This window comes from Carcharhinus amblyrhynchos, chromosome 20 (genome assembly GCF_965287045.1).
Source record: "Carcharhinus amblyrhynchos chromosome 20, sCarAmb.v2.hapA, whole genome shotgun sequence".
Taxonomy (NCBI): Eukaryota; Metazoa; Chordata; class Chondrichthyes; order Carcharhiniformes; family Carcharhinidae; genus Carcharhinus; species Carcharhinus amblyrhynchos.
Genome location: NC_137343.1, coordinates 49120066 through 49140537, shown reverse-complemented (window position 1 = coordinate 49140537; position 20472 = coordinate 49120066). Strand labels below are relative to the sequence as shown.

The 20472-nt window shown below is 41.3% G+C and overlaps 1 protein-coding gene across 2 annotated transcripts in view; it reads right to left on the bottom strand.

The window, feature by feature from the left end:
- Window positions 1–20472, bottom strand: part of cabin1 (calcineurin binding protein 1) — a 464629-nt gene that overhangs the window by 162571 nt on the left and 281586 nt on the right. The window lies entirely within an intron of this gene.

Genomic DNA, 20472 nt, shown 5'->3' with positions numbered 1-20472 from the left:
GAATCATAGGAAATATAACAGAAAAATAAAGAGAGCTGAAGCAGCATGCAAAGAATTAATGGTCACTACATGGAGGAGCTATCATAGAAAGGTATCATAGAAACCCTACAGTATAGAAAGAGGCCATTCGGCCTGTCGAGTCTGCACCAAACATAATCCCACCCAGTCCCTTCCCCATATCCCTACATATTTACCCATTAATCCCTCTAACCTGCACATCTCAGGACACGAAGAGCACTCTTTTTTTTAAGCATGGCCCGTCAACCTAGCCCGCACATCTTTGGACTGTGGGACAAAACCGGAGCACCCGGAGGAAACACACGCAGACACGAGGAGAATGTGCAAACTCTCCTCAGACAGTGACCCGAGCCAGGAATCGAACCCAGGTCCCTGGAGCTGTGAAGAAGCAATGCTAGCCATTGTGCTACCGTGCTGCCCTGACCTAGTGTTAGGGGACCTGATTAAAAACACAACACAGTGGCATCTATATGGAATCGATGTCTGCACAAGTGCCCAACTAGTTAACTGAAATCATATCACTCCTCACAGAAATGGTTTGAGACTATTACATGTTAAAGCAAAAGTCCCAAGAACAATATTGGCCTGTTGCTATTGCATGTTTCACAGTGTTGCAATATTTTAAAAAATTAATTCTTGACTTGTGGTGCTGAAAAGTGGCTAAAAATGGACCTATGCTCAGAACGAATGGTGTTGTGCCAGAGGACAGCTGGCAGCGATGAGATTTCAGGTGCCAGAAAGTCAGCGTCTCCAGAAAATGCAAAACAACAATTGGTGAGGTGGGTTTGGACATGAAAACTGCATCACGTAACCTCCTGCCTAAAACCCTGGACGGTAACTGATATACCACTGAGAGAAACTTTGCTGACCATTAGAGATTCATCAGTAAAATGGGTTAAATAAAATCTTCCCATTTAAAATCTCCAGTCAGTCACATAATCTTTCTGATACATTGGGGTAAAAACACCCCCCAGACAATGTACCTCAAGCTGGATAACTGAAGTAGAAATTAATCAGCACAATAACGAAAAAAGAAACAGACTACAAGGGAATTTTGTTTTTCTCTTGCTCTGAGAGCAGAAAAACAAAAGAGGATCCCCCACATTTGATCTTTAGATTATGACTTCAAAAGCTCAGGTAGGTGCTGCATATGTAAATGTATAGGTATCAAATGGGTGCAATAGTAGCAGCAGCACAGCTTCAGACAGGACTCGTATTCAACTTAATGACAATTTCCTTTCCCTGAATTGAACTAAAGCACCCGTGGAGATGGCACATAGATCGCTTACGATCCTCGCATCATAAAACAGCTATGCAGAATACTTCCTGTGATTAAAAGTTATTGGACCGGCACACAGTCCTTTCAACTCTGGGATTTTGACTCCGAATTAATAGGATGAAGGTCTCTTTAGTCTCCAATTCAAGTTCATCAAGTGAAATAAATTTAAATAATTCCAATCTAGCTACTAAATAACCTATCACCAACAAACAAACTGGCACTGATTTTACAGTCTTGTGCAAATATCACTGGTATATCTATCATAGGAATTACCAATGCTACATCACCACAATAGGCTGATTCTTATATGGTTGGAACTAAACTGTTGAGTCAAACAAGGCAAGTCTTTAGTGAAACACAGCAAATCAGCGAGAGCTCAGAAACATTATAATAAGACAACAGAACTGCTGCAAAATCTATTTACAGTTATGAGATTTTCAACCTCTCCAGAAGAAAAATCAGCATTTCCATTTGCTCTTTTATTTAATATAAGCAGACATGCAGAGAAACAAAATAATTTGTGCTTTGGGTACAGATCTAATTTCAGGAGCTGACACAGATGTGAGATCATATCCTCTTCAAATAGTCTCCTTACACTTTCTTGATCACGGAAGTCCACATTGGACTTAAGGATTTCAACAATATTCACACATATCTTAGCAGTAACACAAGGAAACCTGCCAATTGTTCTGAGGGCATGTGGCATGTAGTGCCCTTCTGTATCTGCTCCTATTGTTTTCAAACATGCTGGAATGTTGTACTCAAGCTACACTCGACACCAACACTTCACCCTGGCTGGTTTTGTAAGCAATATCCTGCTTTGTTTATCCCTCAAACTATGCTCCCTCTGGTGCTTTTACACCAGCTTCATTCGTGTGAAATTAACATTGTGTGTGAATCCAGTATAATTTGCATAGTTTCTATTTATTGCTGCTTAACAAGTTTAAAAAAAACACATTAATACCAAGTCAGCACATTAATGTACATTGTTTCTCAGTCTTCGAAATACAGACATTACTGGCTATCCCTGCACAGCCGACAGCTGTGGTTCACAACCAGTGTGCTGTGCCATGAAGACTCCCCAAGAGTGCCACGAGAAAGGTTCAAAATTTATGTAATTCAGCTCTGTAGTTGGCATTTCCAAGAGCCACGCTTGCGCGGTTCAGATTTTTTATATTGGTTAGGCCCATGCACCATACCAACAGGACTTGAAGCTGAAGAGAAAGGTCCCTTGTACCCGCACAAAAAGCATAAACTCAACAAGGGCACAAAAACCCCGAGAGAAGTGAGAGAGACAGGGAGAGGTTAAAAAAACAGGCAAGGACAAGGCGAAGTTAAATACAAAGTTCCTAGTAAGGAAATAAGACAGAAAAAATAGGAGGTGCGCCTCAATTTTTTTTTCTGTAGTATAGAGGTGTGCCATGACATACAAATGGCAGGAACCACTGCCCTAGAGGCCAATTAATTGATTGGGTAAATAGACTGAAAAGTATGGGCAACAAATAAACAAGAAAACATTTAAAGAAATAATCAGTATGTTCAACAAATATATTTCATTAAAATGTAGAAGTTCAGTGAGGAAAATCCATCCATGGTTTATTAGGGAAGTTAATGATTGTATCAAATTAAAAGAAGAGGCTAACTGCAATGTAAAAAATAACAGTAAGCTGAGGTTTGGGTACGTTTTGGAAACCTACTAGCCAGAAATATAAAAGCTTTACAGAATAGGTTTAAAAGTATATAAAAATGGAAGAGCTAAAGTAAACATTCGTCTCTTTGAGGTAGAGACATGAGAAATTATTGTGGGGAATGAACAAATGGCAAAGACATTGAACAAATATTTTGTGTCTGTCTTCACAACAAAAGATAAATATTCCAAACAAGAAACAGAGCACCAGCAAAAATCATTAAGACTGAGTTGAACTAATTTGAAGTAAATTAATATCAATAGTGAAAAGGTATTAGAGAAAGGTAGGCAACTAAAAGCCGACCAATCCCCAGGAACTATCCTAGGATTCACAAAGAGATAGCTGGAGAGACAGTAGATGCAGGTTACTGCTATCATGCTTTTAGGGAGCGAGTTTCAAATCATTACAACTCGTTGCATTAAAAAAATTTATTCTGTACATGGTGCAGGTTAGGATTTTTCAAAATTCCCTAGATTTAAGAAGGATCCCAGTGGATTGGAATTGCTTTCAAAAGGAGGTAGAGAAAAATCAGGGAACTACAGGGCCACTTAGCTTGACATCATTCACTGGGAAAACGTTGTAAGACATTATGAAGGAAGTGTTAACAGCACACTTAGGAGATCATAGTGTGATTAGAGAGTGTTACATGGTTTTTTTTCGAAAGTGAAATTGTGTTTGAGATGTAGATAAAGGAAACCAGTAGATGTTATAAATTTGGACTTCCAATAGGTATTCAAAAAGATGCCAACAAAGGTTAACAGGTAACAAGATAATGACTCAGAATTTAGTTTAAGATATTAGCATGGATGGAGGATGGTTAATGTCTGAAGTAGAAATATGAATATATGCATATATGGACATTTAAGTTGGGAGGCTGTAACCAGTGGAGTGCTACAAGGATCAGTGCTGGAGCCTCAGCTATTAACAATCTATATTAATGTCTGACACAAAGAAATTAAGGGTTGTGCATTCAAGTTTGCTGATGACACAAAGCTAGGTGGGAATGTAAGATATGAAGATGACACAAAGAGGTTAAAAAGAGATCATAGACAAGTTAAATGAGCAGGCAACAAGGTAGCTGATAGAGGATATTGTGGAGATATATGTAACACATCTTAGTGACAAAAAAAACAAACTTTCACGTATCTCCAATTTCTCTGAAAGATGATCAACATCAGTGAGATGATTTATGTTCCATCATGGGGCCATCCTGATAAATTAAGCCTGTTAAAACAGACTTTGACTTCCAAGTAAGCTTTTGCAAATGATTAAGTTTTACTGATTTCTTCAAAATAATCCCAATTTCTCTTGGATCAGCACAAATACAATTGTAAAAAGAATGAAACAGTCATTGTATAAGGAAGTCACGATTGAAGAAAATAGCTGAATACAGACCACCATTATTTCTGAAGTATTTAACACAGGCCTGAATTTTCAGAAGAGTGGGGGCTCAGCTCTTGCCATCCAAAGAGCTGGCAGGGAGCACAACTGCAGCAGCCCCAAAACAGAGTGTGTTTTTAGAAGCAAATTAAATGACTAAGAGCCTCACAAATGATTCAAGGCATGATGTTATAGGATGTAGAGCCCATAGGGTTTCAGGCATATCTGTGTTCCCATGCATCTGGACATTGATTCAGTGATAATCTGGACTGTTTACATTGTCCACAGGGTTTCTCAACTGGAGAAATGTCAAGCAGAATCTTCCACCAACAAGCTCCCATTTGATGGTTGTGGCAATAATGGGGCCATGGGCAGTTAGTCCAATCTACTCCTGGTCTTTCTGATCGACAACTATGTCTTACTTGAATTACATGTGCACTTGCATCTTGAATACACAAGTTGAAATGGTGAAAGAATAAATGAGAAGTTATGACTGATAGTTTAGGATAGCCATTTTTACTGTTGGCCTCGCAGGCTTGCTGTCTTGCCTATCAAATAAGAAGCATCATAGGACTATAGTCAGGAAGCTTTGTACCAGCTTCATGTAACTCTTCATTTCAAAACTAATTATGTCACTAACACCCAAACAACACAATCCCTGAAACAACAACAGCACTTTTATTGAAAAATTGTGCATTGGATTGAAGAGCCATGGTTCCAGAAGTGAGCTTTGGAACTACAGGTAACTACTAGTAACTAGTACAAGTCAGGTTGTCAATTGTGATGTTTAATGAAAAACACAGAATGAGTTGGACTGGAAGACAGCAAGACAATAGTTTTCTTCACAAAAACCTGTGGGACAGGGCAAATGAAACACTAAAACATTAAAATTAGACTTCAAAAATATCATTACTTTCAAAAGAATTTACAGCCAATCGAACATTAGCTTTCTATTACAATCTTGCTTTGACCGTCCAGATGCTCAAGGAACACTGAAAGGTCAAGAAATGAGTCACCTGCTGGACTGTACATACTTCTGCTCTTGTAGCTACAGTAGTTATAAAGCTGAATGGCTCATGACAGTGACTCCCTGGAATATTGATACTGGAGACTCGGGAATGGTGGTGCCATTTAAAATTACAGGGTTGGGGGCTGGATATCTAAGCTAATACATTGACGTAAGTAACAAGCTTTATACCAGCAGACACATGAGGCAGATTTCAGGGAATTGAACATATGATGGTTTCAAATATGCAGCTGCAGCAAAACAAGAGAGTGAACATAAGGCAAACATTAGGCAGTATTTCTTTACAATTCAGTTAGAATGGGTTGGGGTTAGGACACTAGAATTACTGAAGATACAATTCAATGCTGGACTGGGAAGGTAGCATGGACTGTGTTCAGTTCTTGTCACCTCATTACAGGAAGCCATTGAAAGGGTGCAGAGGAGATTTACAAGGATGTTGCCTGGATTGGGAGGCATGCCTTATGAGGATAGCTTGAGAGAGCTCGGTCTTTTCTCCTTGGAGAGACGAAGGATGAGAGGTGACCTGATAGAGGTGTATAAGATGTTGAGAGGTATTGATCGAGTGGATTCTCAGAGGCTTTTTCCCAAGGCTGAAATGGTTGCCACAAGAGGACACAGGTTTAGGGTGCTGGGGAGTAGGTACAGAGGAGATGTCAGGGGTAAATTTTTCACTCAGAGGGTGGTGGGTGTGTGGAATCAGCTGCCGGCGGTAGTGGAGGAAGCAGATTCAATAGGGTCTTTTACGAGGCTTTTGGATGAGCACATGGGATTTAGTAAGATAGAGGATTATAGGTAAGCCTATAGGTAGGGATATATTCGACACAACTTGTGGGCCGAAGGGCCTGTTTGTGCTGCAGTTTTTCTATGTTCTAAAGATGATTCCTTAAAAAGGCAATCTTGCGTTACATAAACATGGATTTCTTCATCAATGAGGTATCTCCAGCCTGACTCTTATCGATTGCAGAAGCTACAAAGAATTAAAACATAACCTCAACCAGGAGAAATTATTTTATTTTTCTACCTTACTCTTCTAATTACACAGAAAGATCAACTCGTGTAAATGTACATTTGCAAGATACTGGGTAGCATCAATACCTTTCCCAAAGTCTGAAAGAAACTCATGCGTTCAGTCATTTAAACTGATTATGTATCAGTCCATAACTTGCTGATGGGGCCAGGCATATAGCCAAGGACGTTATTATGGACTACTCACATGGGCAATGGGGGTAGCAGTTTCAGATGGGAAACCTGGAATTTCCATCATAGTCTGGATCTTTTTATTGGAGCTGGGGAGGTGGTGCTGGAGGTGGGTTTCAATTTCTTAAAATTTTAAGATCTGATCCCACCCCAACCCACCCATTTCAGGGGATTAAAATTCATTCCACTTGTTCTGCTTCTCCATCTCGAGGCTATCCAGGTACTGCATGACCTGCCGTTCCTAGCAATGTCACATTTTGTTTCAGTTTCTAGTAGCTGCGCTGTTATGCTTTTTTTGGTCCTAGTTGTTAGGCAAATGCTCAGGGCAGCTAGCCACATCAGCTTAAAGATTTGCAAACTAAATTCCTGAAGCTCCCTCCCTAACAGCTCTGGGTGTTCCCACGACACGGACTGCAGAGGTTCAAGAAGGCAGCCACCACCTTCTCAAGGGCAATTAGGGACAGACAATAAATGCTGGCCTAGTCAGCAACACACACATCCCGTGAACAAATGAAAGTAGTAAACTTAACTACTGTAAACATAAAGGTTGCATCAATGCTCTGATTTGCCTGTTTATTTTCAATTTTATTTGACAGGTTAAGCCAAAGTCAACTGTAATATTATTCTGGCAGCTTCTAAAAGCAAGGAAGGTCTTGGGAGGGCACATAATAATACCCAAACTGAATTGAACTAAATGTTTTTGTCTGTTCTCTGAGTACACCATTAATTTACTTCAATATCTGGGCAAGAGCAAATACTCTCTGATATTTGGAACTAGAGTGTAGTCTGAAGCATGGAGGCCAGTAAAATATCTAATTAAAGAAGGTGAAGAAATTGAAAAAGTCTAGCAGTAACAGTCATATAGAAAAACATTACACACAGCAGAAAACGGATGAAAATCAGCGACAGCTCATGCCATAACCACAAGCTCAAGGTTTTTTGTCCATTATTAAAAGTACATGAAAACAGTACAGAAAATTTCAAGATATAATTTTCCTGTTAAGGCTGCTCAGATAGAAAATGCTGAGAGTGAAAGGAAAGATGATGAATGGCAGAGAAACCACTGTAATAAATCAGGCCAAGTAGAATCTTTCTTGTGTTTACACCATGTATTCACTGCCATTAGTAAATACAAGCTGATTGTTGATCAAGTTTTTCAGACCAAACAACTATTTGTTTGAAGCACTAAGGGAGCCTCATTGTTCAGTAAGGCTCAGTGATGTACCAAGACCCCAGTTACAATAAAGAGATCAAAACACACAAAATGCAGACAGCATCGGCACCTCCTCCCCACCACTGCCACTGACTCCTCCACTGCTCCAACCTGACACACCGCACTGCTTGAGAAATTTCCCCCAACCAAATATTTGGTAGACTGAAGCCACTGCCGTCAGTACAAATGCAACATACTGCAGATACGAGAAATCTGAAATCAAGACAGAAAATAATCGATATACCAGCAGGTTTGGTATCAGTCCTCGTAAAACCCTTTTCCCTAGCAACCAACAACATGCTTCTCTCTGGCCACCACCCGAGGTTGAAGCAGATTGTAGCCTTGGTGAAGTTTTGATACAGATTTTGAAGTTGGACCATCATATGCTGTCTGTCACCGTAACGGCCAACATCCAGATCCACAACAGAACCTGACCCTGCCTCAGCTGATTTGCTGTTGAAATTCCCCTTGGTGCTTTTAAACTTGAATATTTCAATGCTCTATTGGCTGTTTTTGCACCTTGCACTGTGTAAACTTCAGCCCATCAAAATTGCTGCCCATATGATAAATTGCGCCAAATTCTGTTCACCCGTCACTGGCTCACACTTCAGCAAAACTGTGCTTTTAAAGTTCTCAGCCTTTTCAAATCCCTCCATGATCTTGCCCTTCTCAAACTCTGCAACCTCCTCTGTACAATCCTCCAGGATCTCTGTACTCCTCCAATTCTGGCCTTCATTCCTGATTTTCTTTGCTCTACTCTTCGTGGTCTAAAATTCCCTCTGTAAATCTATCTGCCTCTCTCTCCTCCTTTAAAACATTCCTTAAAATCTACCGCTTTGACCAAGCTTTCAATTATCTGCAATAATACCTGATATGGCTTGGTGTCAAATTTTGCTTTGTAGTAGGAAATTTTAACATGTTTAGATTAATACAGTTATTGTTGATGACAATTTGGATTAAAAGAAAAGAGAATATTAAAATCTTAATGAAGATATTTAACAAACCACATTCCTTCAAAATGATTTGATTTCAAAGGCTGTAAGAAAGGACAGTTTCACCTCAGAATTCAGAGTTTAGCTTACATCAGGAAAAAAATCAGGATGTAATCAAAAAAGGTCAGGAGGGTTGGCTGGTGAAAGAGATGTGACAACGGTTACTTGAATGAGAAGAATAAGCAATCTTTTCAAGTTAAAAAAGTGTAAATATAAAGTAATATGTTAACTCAAAAAGGTAACTGAAATAAAATAAGCAGCAACTTGAAAACCAAAAGCAAAGGTGGTGATGACTGACTGAACATTGATTCCTGATCGAGGATCATCACATTCCAGAGTACGATGGAAAACTCGAGTCAGTCCAACCTAACGTGTCAGATTAGAGTACTGGTCATTTCTTTCATTTATTATTTATCCATTGTATTTGCTGCCCATCCCTAAATGCCAGGGAAGTTGGTGGTGAGTTGCCTCTTTGAACCGCTGCAGCCCATGTAGGTACACTCACAGTGCTGTTAGGGACAGATTCTGACCCAGTGACACTGAAGGAATAGCGATATATTTCCAAGTCAGAATGGTAAGCGACTTAGAGGGGAATTTCCAGGTGATGTGTTCCCATTTATCTACTGCCCTTATTCTTCTAGATGATAATGGTCATGCGTTTGGCAGGTGCTAAGGAAGCTTTGTGAGTTCCTGCAATACATTTTGTAGATGCAGCACAGCTGTCACTGTGCATCAGTAGTGGGGGGGAGTGAATGTTTTTGGAAGGGGCAGCAATCAAGCAGGCTGCTTTGTTCTGGATGGTGTCAAACTTTCTGAGTGTTGTTAAGCTGCATTCAATCAGGCAAGTGGAGAATATTCCAACACACTCCTGACTTGTGCCGTGTAGATGGTGGATAGGCTTTGAGGAGTCAGGATGTGAGTTACTCATTGCAGCATTCCCAGCCTCTGACTTGCTTTTGTAGCCACAGTATTTATATGGCTAGTCCAGTTCTGTTTCTAGTCAACAATAACCTTCAACATTTTGATGGTTGGATTCTATGTTGTTGGAGTGCTTGTGTGGCAGGAATGTTACTTGCCACTTACCAGTCCAAGCCTAGATATTGTCCAGGTCTTTGAGTTTGGACATGGACTGCTTCAGTATCTCAGGGGTTGCAAATGGTGCTGAACATTGTGTAATCATCACTACTTCTGACCTTATGATGGAAGGAAGGTCATTGATGAAACAGCTGAAGATGGTTGAACCTAGAAACTATTCTGAGGAATTCCTGCAGTGCTGTCCTGGAACAGAAGTGATAGACTTCCAACCACCACAACCATCTTCCTTTATACCAGATACGGCTTCAACCAGCAGAGGGTTTCCCCTTTGATTCTCATTGACTCCAGTTTTTTTCGTTATAATCTGATTGTTGCCTGTGGCTCCTTAACGGTTTACTGCAGGGATTGGGGTTTAAGATTTTTAAGTTTATTTATTAGTGTCACAACTAGGCGTACATTAACACTGCAATGAAATTATTATTAGTCATCACACCCCGGCGCCTGTTCGGGTATACGGAAGGAGGATTTAGCATGGCCAATGCACCTAACCAGCATATTTTTCAGACTGTCGGAGGAAACCACAGCACCTGGAGGAAACCCATGCAAACATGGGGAGAACATGTAAACTACACTCAGACTGTGACCCAAACTGGTAATCAAACCCAAATCCCTGGTGCTGAGAACCACTGTGCCAGCCCTGGCATATTTCTGAATTTATATAAAGTATGAATTTTTGATGGCTACTAATAATAATATTATTCCATGTATAAAAGTAACATTTGAAAAATGGAAATAAAAGATTAGCGGGTGTCTTGTCATCTTCCTGAAATCTTGGGCAGTAGATAATTAAATAGCTCAACAGAATTGCTGCAATTTAGTCATTCTGTTGAAAGAATATTGCCTTTGCTGTGATCTGAATTGGTTTTCAATATAACCTAATAGGGGTTAAGATACATGACCATCTTATACAAACTTTTAAAAAGATATCCAAGTTTCCTACAATGAAAATAACCTGGGACTTTCTGCTACCTACAGAGTTGGGGTGAGCTTAGGCATGAGGCCAGCAAGATGTTGAACTGGTATCGCTATGAGCACCATCAGAATAAATGTCTAGGCGCCATAAATGACTTTTCAATACCATGTGTAACTGAGGTGAATCATGTTCAGAGACCAAGTGCTGCAATGAGCTGATGCTGCACTTCTAAATGACCAAAACTAAACAGAAAGAGCAACTATAATCCCAGAGAAGCTTACAGCTTATAAGGAGGCTATTTACACCATTATGACTGTGCAGGCTGTTCAGCTAGTAACTTTTTTTTTTAAACACAATATATTTATCTTGATTCACTCTTAAAAGACGAAATACTTTTCATCTCAACCATTCCTTGTGGCAAAGCATTCCATGTTCTAACAATCCTCTAGACATTTGTTCTAACATGAAGACATTAAACTGCCCATTATTTAACAAGCTGATCGAATTCAATGTAATATTTGAAAAGGAGGAACATACACAGTTACTGTGATTCTAGTAAGGTTAACTAAATTGAGTTGAAGAAGAGTTTGACAACAGCAAACTGGTCAAAAATGTTATCAATGAAAACCTACAGATGAACAGTGGAAGGAGTTCAAAAATAGTTTAGCCTAAAAACCACTGGAACATTCCACTAAGGGGCAAACACCAGGCCTATCAAACAAAATTGCTGTGGTCAACAGGAGGCGAGAGATAATATAAAACTGAAGGAAAGAGCATATAGTTGCACAAAAAAATGTGTAGATCGAGGGACTAGGAAAGGTAAAACGAGTATCAAAGGAAAACAAAAATATGTAGCAAGAGCTGCAAAACAGACTATGAAAGAAAATTGAAATACATCAAGACTAAAACCAGAGTCTTACAAAATAGTGGGGTAATCAAGGTCAACCCTTGAAATAACAAATATGGCGAATAATATAAATGAAAGGAAATGGCAGACTTGCTGAGTAACTACTTTGTGTCAGCCTTTAGAGGAAGAGATGTGCCTGACATAGCAGAGAAATTAATAGCTGTTCAAAATATTCACTAAGATTAGCGTAAGCAAGAAAATGATGTCACAAAAATAATGGCACAAAAGGCCAAGGAATCTCAAGTAACTAATGATTCTCATTCCAGGTTTTTAAAAGGAAGTTAGTGGGGAAAGTTACATGTGCTTTAGCCATAATGATCCAAATTTGTCTCAATTCAGGAATTGTTCCTCTAAAATGAGAAAGTGCAAATGTGGATCTGTTATTTTAAAAGGGTACAAGAAAGAAATCAGAAAACTTTAGACACATTAGCTGAACAACGGTTTCAGGGAAGTTTTGGAATGTATAATTAAAGACAGTGTGAAAGAGCATTTAAAAATAAATTTTAACTGATTCAAGATGAATTATGGGTTGAATAGCTCTCTTGAAGCTAATTGAATTTATTGAAGTAACTGAAGTAGTATACATGAGAATAGCCTGTAGATACAGACTCGAGCATCAGATGCAGCTCAGTTGGTAGCACTTTCATCTGGAGTCACAGGGTTCTTGTTTCTAGGCCCAATCCAGCTCTCTGAGCACAATTCAGTGAAGTATTGAGAGAGTGCTTTGAATGTGACGTTTTCAGATGAGACGTTAAAACAATGCCACATCTGTCCGTTGAAATGGATGTTAATGATTCCATGGCACTAGCTTGAGCAGCAGGGAAGTTAGTCCTGTTATTCTAGCCAATATTTATCCTTTAATCAACCTCACACCAAGAGTCAGGTTATCTGATCATTAATGCAATGCTGTGAGATTGCTGTGTGCAAATTGGCTCCACATTTTCCACATTACAACAGCGACTACTAAAACTATTTAATTGGTTGTAACACAGTTTGAGACATCCAATGGTAATGAAGAGCACCATACAAACATGAGCCTTTAGAACATAAGAACATAAGAAATAGGAGCAGGAGTAGGCCATCTGGCCCTTCGAGCCTGCCCCGCCATTCAATAAGATCATGGCTGATCTGTCGTGGCTCAGTTCCACATTCCCGCCCTCTCCCCATAACCCTTAATCCCCTCTCTTATCAAAAACCCATCAACCCGCGTCTTAAAAATATTTAGCGAGGCAGCCTCCACCACTTCAACGGGCAGAGAATCCCAGAGATTCACCACCCTTTGAGTGAAGAAGTTCCTCCTCAACTCCGTTCTAAACCGCCCCCCCTTTATCTTGAGGCTGTGCCCCCTAGTCCTACTGTCCTTTCTGAGCGGGAAGAGCCTCTCCACCTCTGTCCTATCCATCCCATTCATCATCTTATACGTCTCAATGAGATCTCCCCTCATTCTTCTAAACTCTAACGAGTACAAGCCTAGTTTATTCAGCCTCTCCTCATAGCTCAACCCCCTCAACTCCGGCATCAGCCTAGTAAACCTCCTCTGCACTCCCTCCAAGGCCAAAATATCCTTGCGTAAGTACGGCGCCCAAAACTGCACACAGTACTCCAGCTGCGGCCTCACCAATGCCCTATACAGCCGCAGCAAGACCTCCCTACTTTTATATTCAATCCCCCTCGCTATGAAGGCCAGCATCCCATTCGCCTTCCTGACCACCTGCTGCACCTGCAAAGCTGAGTTTTTGCGACTCATGCACAAGGACCCCAAGGTCCCTCTGCACCGTCGCCTGCTGCAGTTTTTCTCCACGTAAGTAATAATCCTTCCTACCATTATTCCTACCAAAGTGGTAGGAAGGCATCCAATAAGATTCCACACAAGATTAAAATTAATGAAATGGAAAGCAAATTGTTGGCCTGATTACGAACTTGATTAAGGCAGTAGAAAACAGAAAATGAGGATAGTGGGGAGATATTCTAATTGGAGGGAAGTGGCTAGTGGTGTCACACAACGATCTGCGCTCATCGATTTACCATATTTATTAATGATTAGATAACACAATGCAGAGCGATATATCCAAGTTCGAGAATCACACTAAAGACTGATGGTATAGTAAACATTGTAACATTATAACATTATAACGAGATATGTTTAGTGAGTGGGTGAAACTGTGGCAGAAGCAGATGGCTTTCAATGCAGGCATCTGTGAGGGCATCCATTTTGGGCCAAAAAGGATAGATCTGAATGTTTATCAAATGGTAAAATGCTGAGAACAGTGGGGGGTTAAAGGCATTTAGAGATCCATGTACACATCACTAAAATAAAGCAGTCAGGTACAAAAATAATATTGAAAGCCTAATGAAATGTTAACCTCTATAACCAGAAGATTAGAACATAAATGGGAGGAAATTTAGCTACATTTCTACAGCATAGAGCATAGTGTACAGTTCTGGACAGCAGACCTCAGAAACGACATCTTGGGTCTTGGAAGGAGCGAGGTACATGTTCACCTGAATGTCGTAATCAGCATTCTATAAACTGAGTGTGTGACTTTATATGCCCTGTTTGTGATCAGAACTCCCCATTCACTTGACGATGGGGCAGAGCCCTGAAAGCTAATGGTGTTTACTACCAAATAAACCTGTTGGACTTTAACCTGGTGTTGTCAGGCTTCTTACTGTGTTTACCCCAGTCCAATGCCAGCATCTCCACATCATGACTACCATTGACACAGCAAACTGCTGGCTCCAAGTGGAGAGGATCTCCAAGAAGATCGCGCATATCAACATAGACATCAAGTTTCTACAAAGATGCAAGAAAGCAGACAAGATACTGAAAGGACTACAGATCACAAACCCACTCAGGTCAACCTATAACAGATTACACTGAGACACTTTGCTGTCGCACCTCTCTCACACTCCTCAACCATCTCATATGCCAGCTCTACAGCAAAGGCCCCATTCTGGAAACCTGGATAGAATTCATATTCTCAACATGCGCTCAGGACGCAGACCAGCTGCAAAACTCTGCCAAGCAGATGAGACAAAGGAAGGACACCATCTACATGCACACCAAGGACAGGAAACTTGAGAAACTCAGCATCACCAAACCTCTCCCGGTACCACAGTAGAAAACAGTACCACCGCAGGGAAGTCCATTGTCAATTTGTCGGACGACACATTTCAACCACACGAAGTCGAAGTTCTCAGCCGAGGGCTCAATTTCTGCCCCACCACCAAAATGGACCCCATCAGTCTCACAGTGGACACAGAGGAATTCATCTGGCAGATGAGGCTGTGGGAGTTCTTCCACAAACCCCAAGAGGTCAACAGCGAACACAATGAGACAGCCAATGAACCGGAACAGCCGACAGAGAGATCCGCAGAGCAGCTACCGAAGAGGAAAGAGTCCAATTGGACTCCTCCGGAAGGCTGCTGCCCTCGACTGGACATGTATGCCCAAGCCATCAGGAGGTGCGTTAACAACAGATTCATCAACTGCACTTACCAGACAGCCCCAAACATCACCCAAGCACAACACCATGCCATTCACACAGACAAGACCAACCGCAATATTGTCATCAAACCAGCAAAGGAGGCGCCAATCGTCATACTGAACAGAATGGATTACTGCAAAGAAGTGTACTGACAACTGAACTACGAGGAACACTACAGTTACCCGCACATCCGACCAGCAAGGGGCATGCATGCGGCAGGTTGTAGTGGGCTACTCTTGGACGTTGCTTCGGGAGTTGCCTATTGCTTCATGTCGTTAGTGTGCTTAAACTGGACCATCTCGAGGGCAACATGACAGCTCAGAGACTATCTCTGTTGCTGTGCGGACACATGGATTTGGGCCTGTGTCTGTGGGAGTTTGCACGTTCTCCCCGTGGTTGCGTGGGTTTCCTCCGGGTGCTCCGGTTTCCTCCCACATCCCCAAAGATGTGCTTTTAGGCTGATTGATTGGGTACTAAATTGTCCCTAAATTGGACCTCCCTGATCCTCGCACATAAGGCGTAGACTAAAATCATGAATAGGTCACTGAGACAGTGGGACGGCGGCGCGGGCTCGTTGGGCCGAAGGGCCTGTTTCCCGTGCTGTGTTGTTCTTTGTTCTTTGTTCAAAGAACATACCTGTCAACTCAACACTCTGATCAAGACCTTTGATCCAGACCTTCAGAGCACCCTCTGTGCTCTCATTCCAGCTACTCCCTGCGCTGGAGATCTCTACTACCTCCCAAAGATACACAAGGCAAACACACCTGGCTGTCCCATCGTATCGGGCAATGGGACACTGTGTGAGAACCTCTCCGGCTACGTCGAGGGCATCCTAAAACCCATTGTACAAAGAACCCCTGGCTTTTGTCATGACGCTATGGACTTCCTAAAGAAACTCAGCACACAGAGCAGTTGAACCAGGAGCACTCCTTGTCACAATGGATGTCTCGGCACTCTACACCAGAATCCCGCACAACGATGGCACTGCTGCAACTGTCTCAGTACTCAACGCTGACAACTGCCAGTTTCCAGATGCAATTTTACAACTCATCTACTTCATCCTGGACCACAATGTCTTCAACAACCAGTTCTTCATTGAGACACATGGAACAGCCATGGGGACCAAATTCACACCTCAACATGCCAACATCTTCAGGCACAGGCTTGAACAAGACTTCTTCACTGCGCAGGACCTTCAAATGATGCTATACACTAGATACATCAATGACATTTTCTTCCATTGGACTCATGGTGAACAATCACTGAAACAACTATATGATGATATCAACAAGTTCCATCCCACCATCAGACTCACCATGGAATACTGTCTGGAATCGGTTGCATTCTTAGACACACGCATCTCCATCAAGGACGGTCACCTCAGAACCTCACTGTACCGCAAGCCCACAGATAACCTCACGATGCTCCACTTCTCCAGCTTCCACCCTAAACACGTTAAAGAAGCCATCACTAAGGACAAGCCTCCGTATATACAGGATCTGCTCAGATGAGGAGGATCGCAGCAGACACCTCCAGGCGCTGAAAGATGCCCTCATAAAAACAGGATATGGCGCTTGATTCATCAATCGACAGTTCCTCTTCTCCAGAGACATCCTCTCTGAAGTCTTCAACATGTCATTGATGAAGGCAAACATCTTGCCAAAGCCATCCCCATTTCTTGCCTTCAAACAACCGCACAACCTCAAACAGAACATTGTCTGCAGCAAACTACCCAGCCTTCAGGAGGACAATGCCCACAACACCACACAACCCTGCCACAACAATCTCTGCAAGATGTGCCGGATCATCGACATGGATGCCATCATCTTACATGAGAACACTGTCCACCAGGTACACGGTACATACTCTTGCAACTCAGCCAACGTTGTCTACCTGATACGCTGCAGGAAAGGATGTCCCGAGGCTTGGTACATTGGGGAGACCATGCAGACACTTTGACAACGAATGAATGAACACCGCTCGACAATCACCAGATAAGAGTGTTCACTTCCTGTTGGCGAACACTTCAGCGGTCACGGGCATTCAGCCTCTGATCTTCGGGTAAATTTTCTCCAAGGCGGCCTTCACAGCACACGACAGCGCAGAGTCACTGAGCAGAGACCAATAACCAAGATCTGCGCACGAGGACAGCCTCAACTGGGATCCTGGGTTCATGTCACACTATCTGTAACCCCCACGACTTGCCTGGGCTTGCAAAGTCTCACTCACTGTCCTGTCTGGAGACAATACACATCTCTTTAACCCGTGCTTAACGCTCTCTTCACTCACATTGTCTGCATCTTTAAGAATTGGTTAGCTGTAAAGAATCGCATTCCAATTGTTATTCTGTAAATTGTGTCTTTATATGTCCTGTTCGTGAACAGAACTCCCACTTACCTGACGAAAGGGCAGAGCCTTGAAAACTAATGACTTTTGCTACCAAATAAACCTGTTGGACTTTAACCTGGTGTTGTGAGACTTCTTACTGTGTTTACCCCAGTCCAACATCCCCACACCTGAATGTCACCAGGTCAAGTGTTTGATTATAGAAACATAGAAAAACTACAGCACAGTACAGGCCCTTCGGCCCACAAAGTTGTACCGAACATGTCTCTACCTTAGAAGTTACTAGGCTTACCTATAACCTTCTATCTTACTTAGTTCCATGAACTTATCTAAAAACCTCTTAAAAGACCCTATCGAATCCCCTCCACCACTAATGGCAGCCAACTCCACTCACTCACCACGCTCTGAGTGAAAAACTTACCCCTGACATCTCTTCTGTACCTACTCCCCAGCACCTTAAACCTGTGTCCTCTTGTGGCACCCATTTCAGCCCTGGGAAATAGCCTCTGACTATCCATTTGATCTATACCTCTCAACATCTTTTACACTATCAGGTCACCCCTCATCCTTCGTCTCTCAAAGGAGAGATGGCCGAGCTCTCTCAACCTATCCTCATAAGGCATGCTCCGCAATCCAGGCAACATCCTTGTAAATCTCCTCTGCACCCTTTCTATAGCTTCAACATCCTTCCTGTAATGAGGTGACCAGAACTGAGCACAGTAATCTAAGTGGGGTCTGACCAGGGTCCTATATAGCTACAACATTATCTCTCGACTCCTAAACTCAATTCCTCGATTGATGAAGGCCAGTACACCATATGCCTTCTTAACCACAGCTTCAACCTGCGCAGCTGCTTTGAGCATCCTATGAACTCGGACTCCAAGATCCTTCTGATCTTCCACACTGTCAAGAGTCCTACCATTAATATTGTATTCTGTCATCCTATTTGACCTGCCAAAATGAACCACTTCACACTTATGATAAGAGATTACATAAACCTGTAACTCCTGGGGCAAAGGAGGTTAACGAGTGATTTGATTTCAGGTTTTAAAGTATAGACAGGGTAGATGAAGTATAAGAAATAGGAACAGCAGTAGATCATTTGGCCCTTCCATCCTGCTCCACCATTTAATAAGATCTTGAATGGGGAAACTCTTCCCATTCACACAGCAACCCAAAGCAGGGGAACATGTGCTTAAAGTCAGAACCAAGCCATTCCTCCCAATGATATGACTATGTCTTGAATAACACAGCTCTTCATGCTTCATATCTCATTTAAGTTTCTAAGTCTGTTTTACCCAAGTAATTTTCTATTTTAATTCTAGCCAAATATTAAAGCAGTTTCTTTCTAAGTGGGTTTACTGACAGCAGTAACAACTTGTATTTATATGCTCTAAACTGTAAAACATTCAAAGGCACTTCTACAGGAGTGTTACCAAACAATATGTGGCACCGAGCCACATGAAGAGATATTAGTACAAATAACCAAAAGCTTGGTCGAAGTGATGGAGTTTAAGGAGTTTATTAAAAAAGGTAAGAGATTAGCCTGGGCTTTGGTAAGTGAAGGCACAGCCACAAATGGAGGAGTGATTATCGGGGTCCACAAGAAACCAGAATTGGAGGAGTGCAGTGATCTAGAGGGATTGTAGGGCTGGAGGAGATTACAGAGTCAGGGAGAGATGAGATTTGAAAATTACTCATTTCATTCACCACATCTCTAGCCTTCCATATCATGGGTGTTTTGTACTTATGCTCATAGCTGAAGCTAAAGCAACTATTTATAATTGATATCATCCATTTCATTCACATTTGAGATTTTTTTCATCGTGCTGCCTATCATTATTTTTCTCTCCTTGCCAAGGAAAACTATTTCAATTCTCCAAGTCTATTAAAACTCAACATTTTGCAATTATTTTCAGTATTGCCTGTAACCTCTGCAATCATTGATGCCCTTAAAAAATTAGATAACCAAGATTAGACACAATATTTCAAATGTGGCATTACTATTGGTTGCAAAGATATAATAGAACTGTACAATAAACAGAGTTGGATCAGGAACCCAATTCGCTCATTGGCAGTCTAATATTGGCTGCATAAAATAATTTCACACAAAAATCTGGCTTCCTTTCCACAGAAATCATTGAAAACTAAGCTTTGTATAAACTTGTCCCCTCAACTAAATCATTTTACACATTATTCCATGTGAAATAATTGAAGGTTAAATATACAAATTAATCCAAGAAGAGAAAAAGAGAAACACACTAAATTGAGTAAGAAAATGGTGAGAGGAAAATGAATTAGAAATAGTAAAATGGAAGGGGTCACCTGAGGGACTTGCTGTTCCAGTTGGTGTACAAGCATAATGATGGGCTAAGACAGACTGGTAATGGGAATATGCATCACAACTTTATTCTTACTATCATCTACGTGCGGCAGTAGTAACAAGGGAATGTTTGAATTTGCCTTCTATACATGGATTCTCACCCCATTTTTAGAAAATGGGTTGTTCACATTCATAGTTCTGTTTCATTAATCTGGAAAAAGGCATCAACATTGAGTTCAACAATTTCAAAGCATAAACCCTGATCCCCAGTTTGTTGCTTTTTCTTTGCAGGTTTCAATTTCCCCTCTATTTTTGCCTGATCTAAACATATCTTCTGTTTCTTTCCTTGCTCCATCATCATTCCCTTGGGCCATGTAAGAAAAACTCTTCTGCCATTCAATCTCTTCTGTCTTCCACATTGTCACAGATCTTCCTTTAATCCTTGATCAACCCACCTGTTGCTCAAAATCTATTACATTTCTTTTCCCAGTCCTGCTGGAAGATCATTGACCTGAAATGTTAATTTTGTTCCTCTCTATACAGATGTTACTAGATCTGTTGAGCATTTCCAGCATTTTCTGTTTTATTATAGATATCTATACGTAT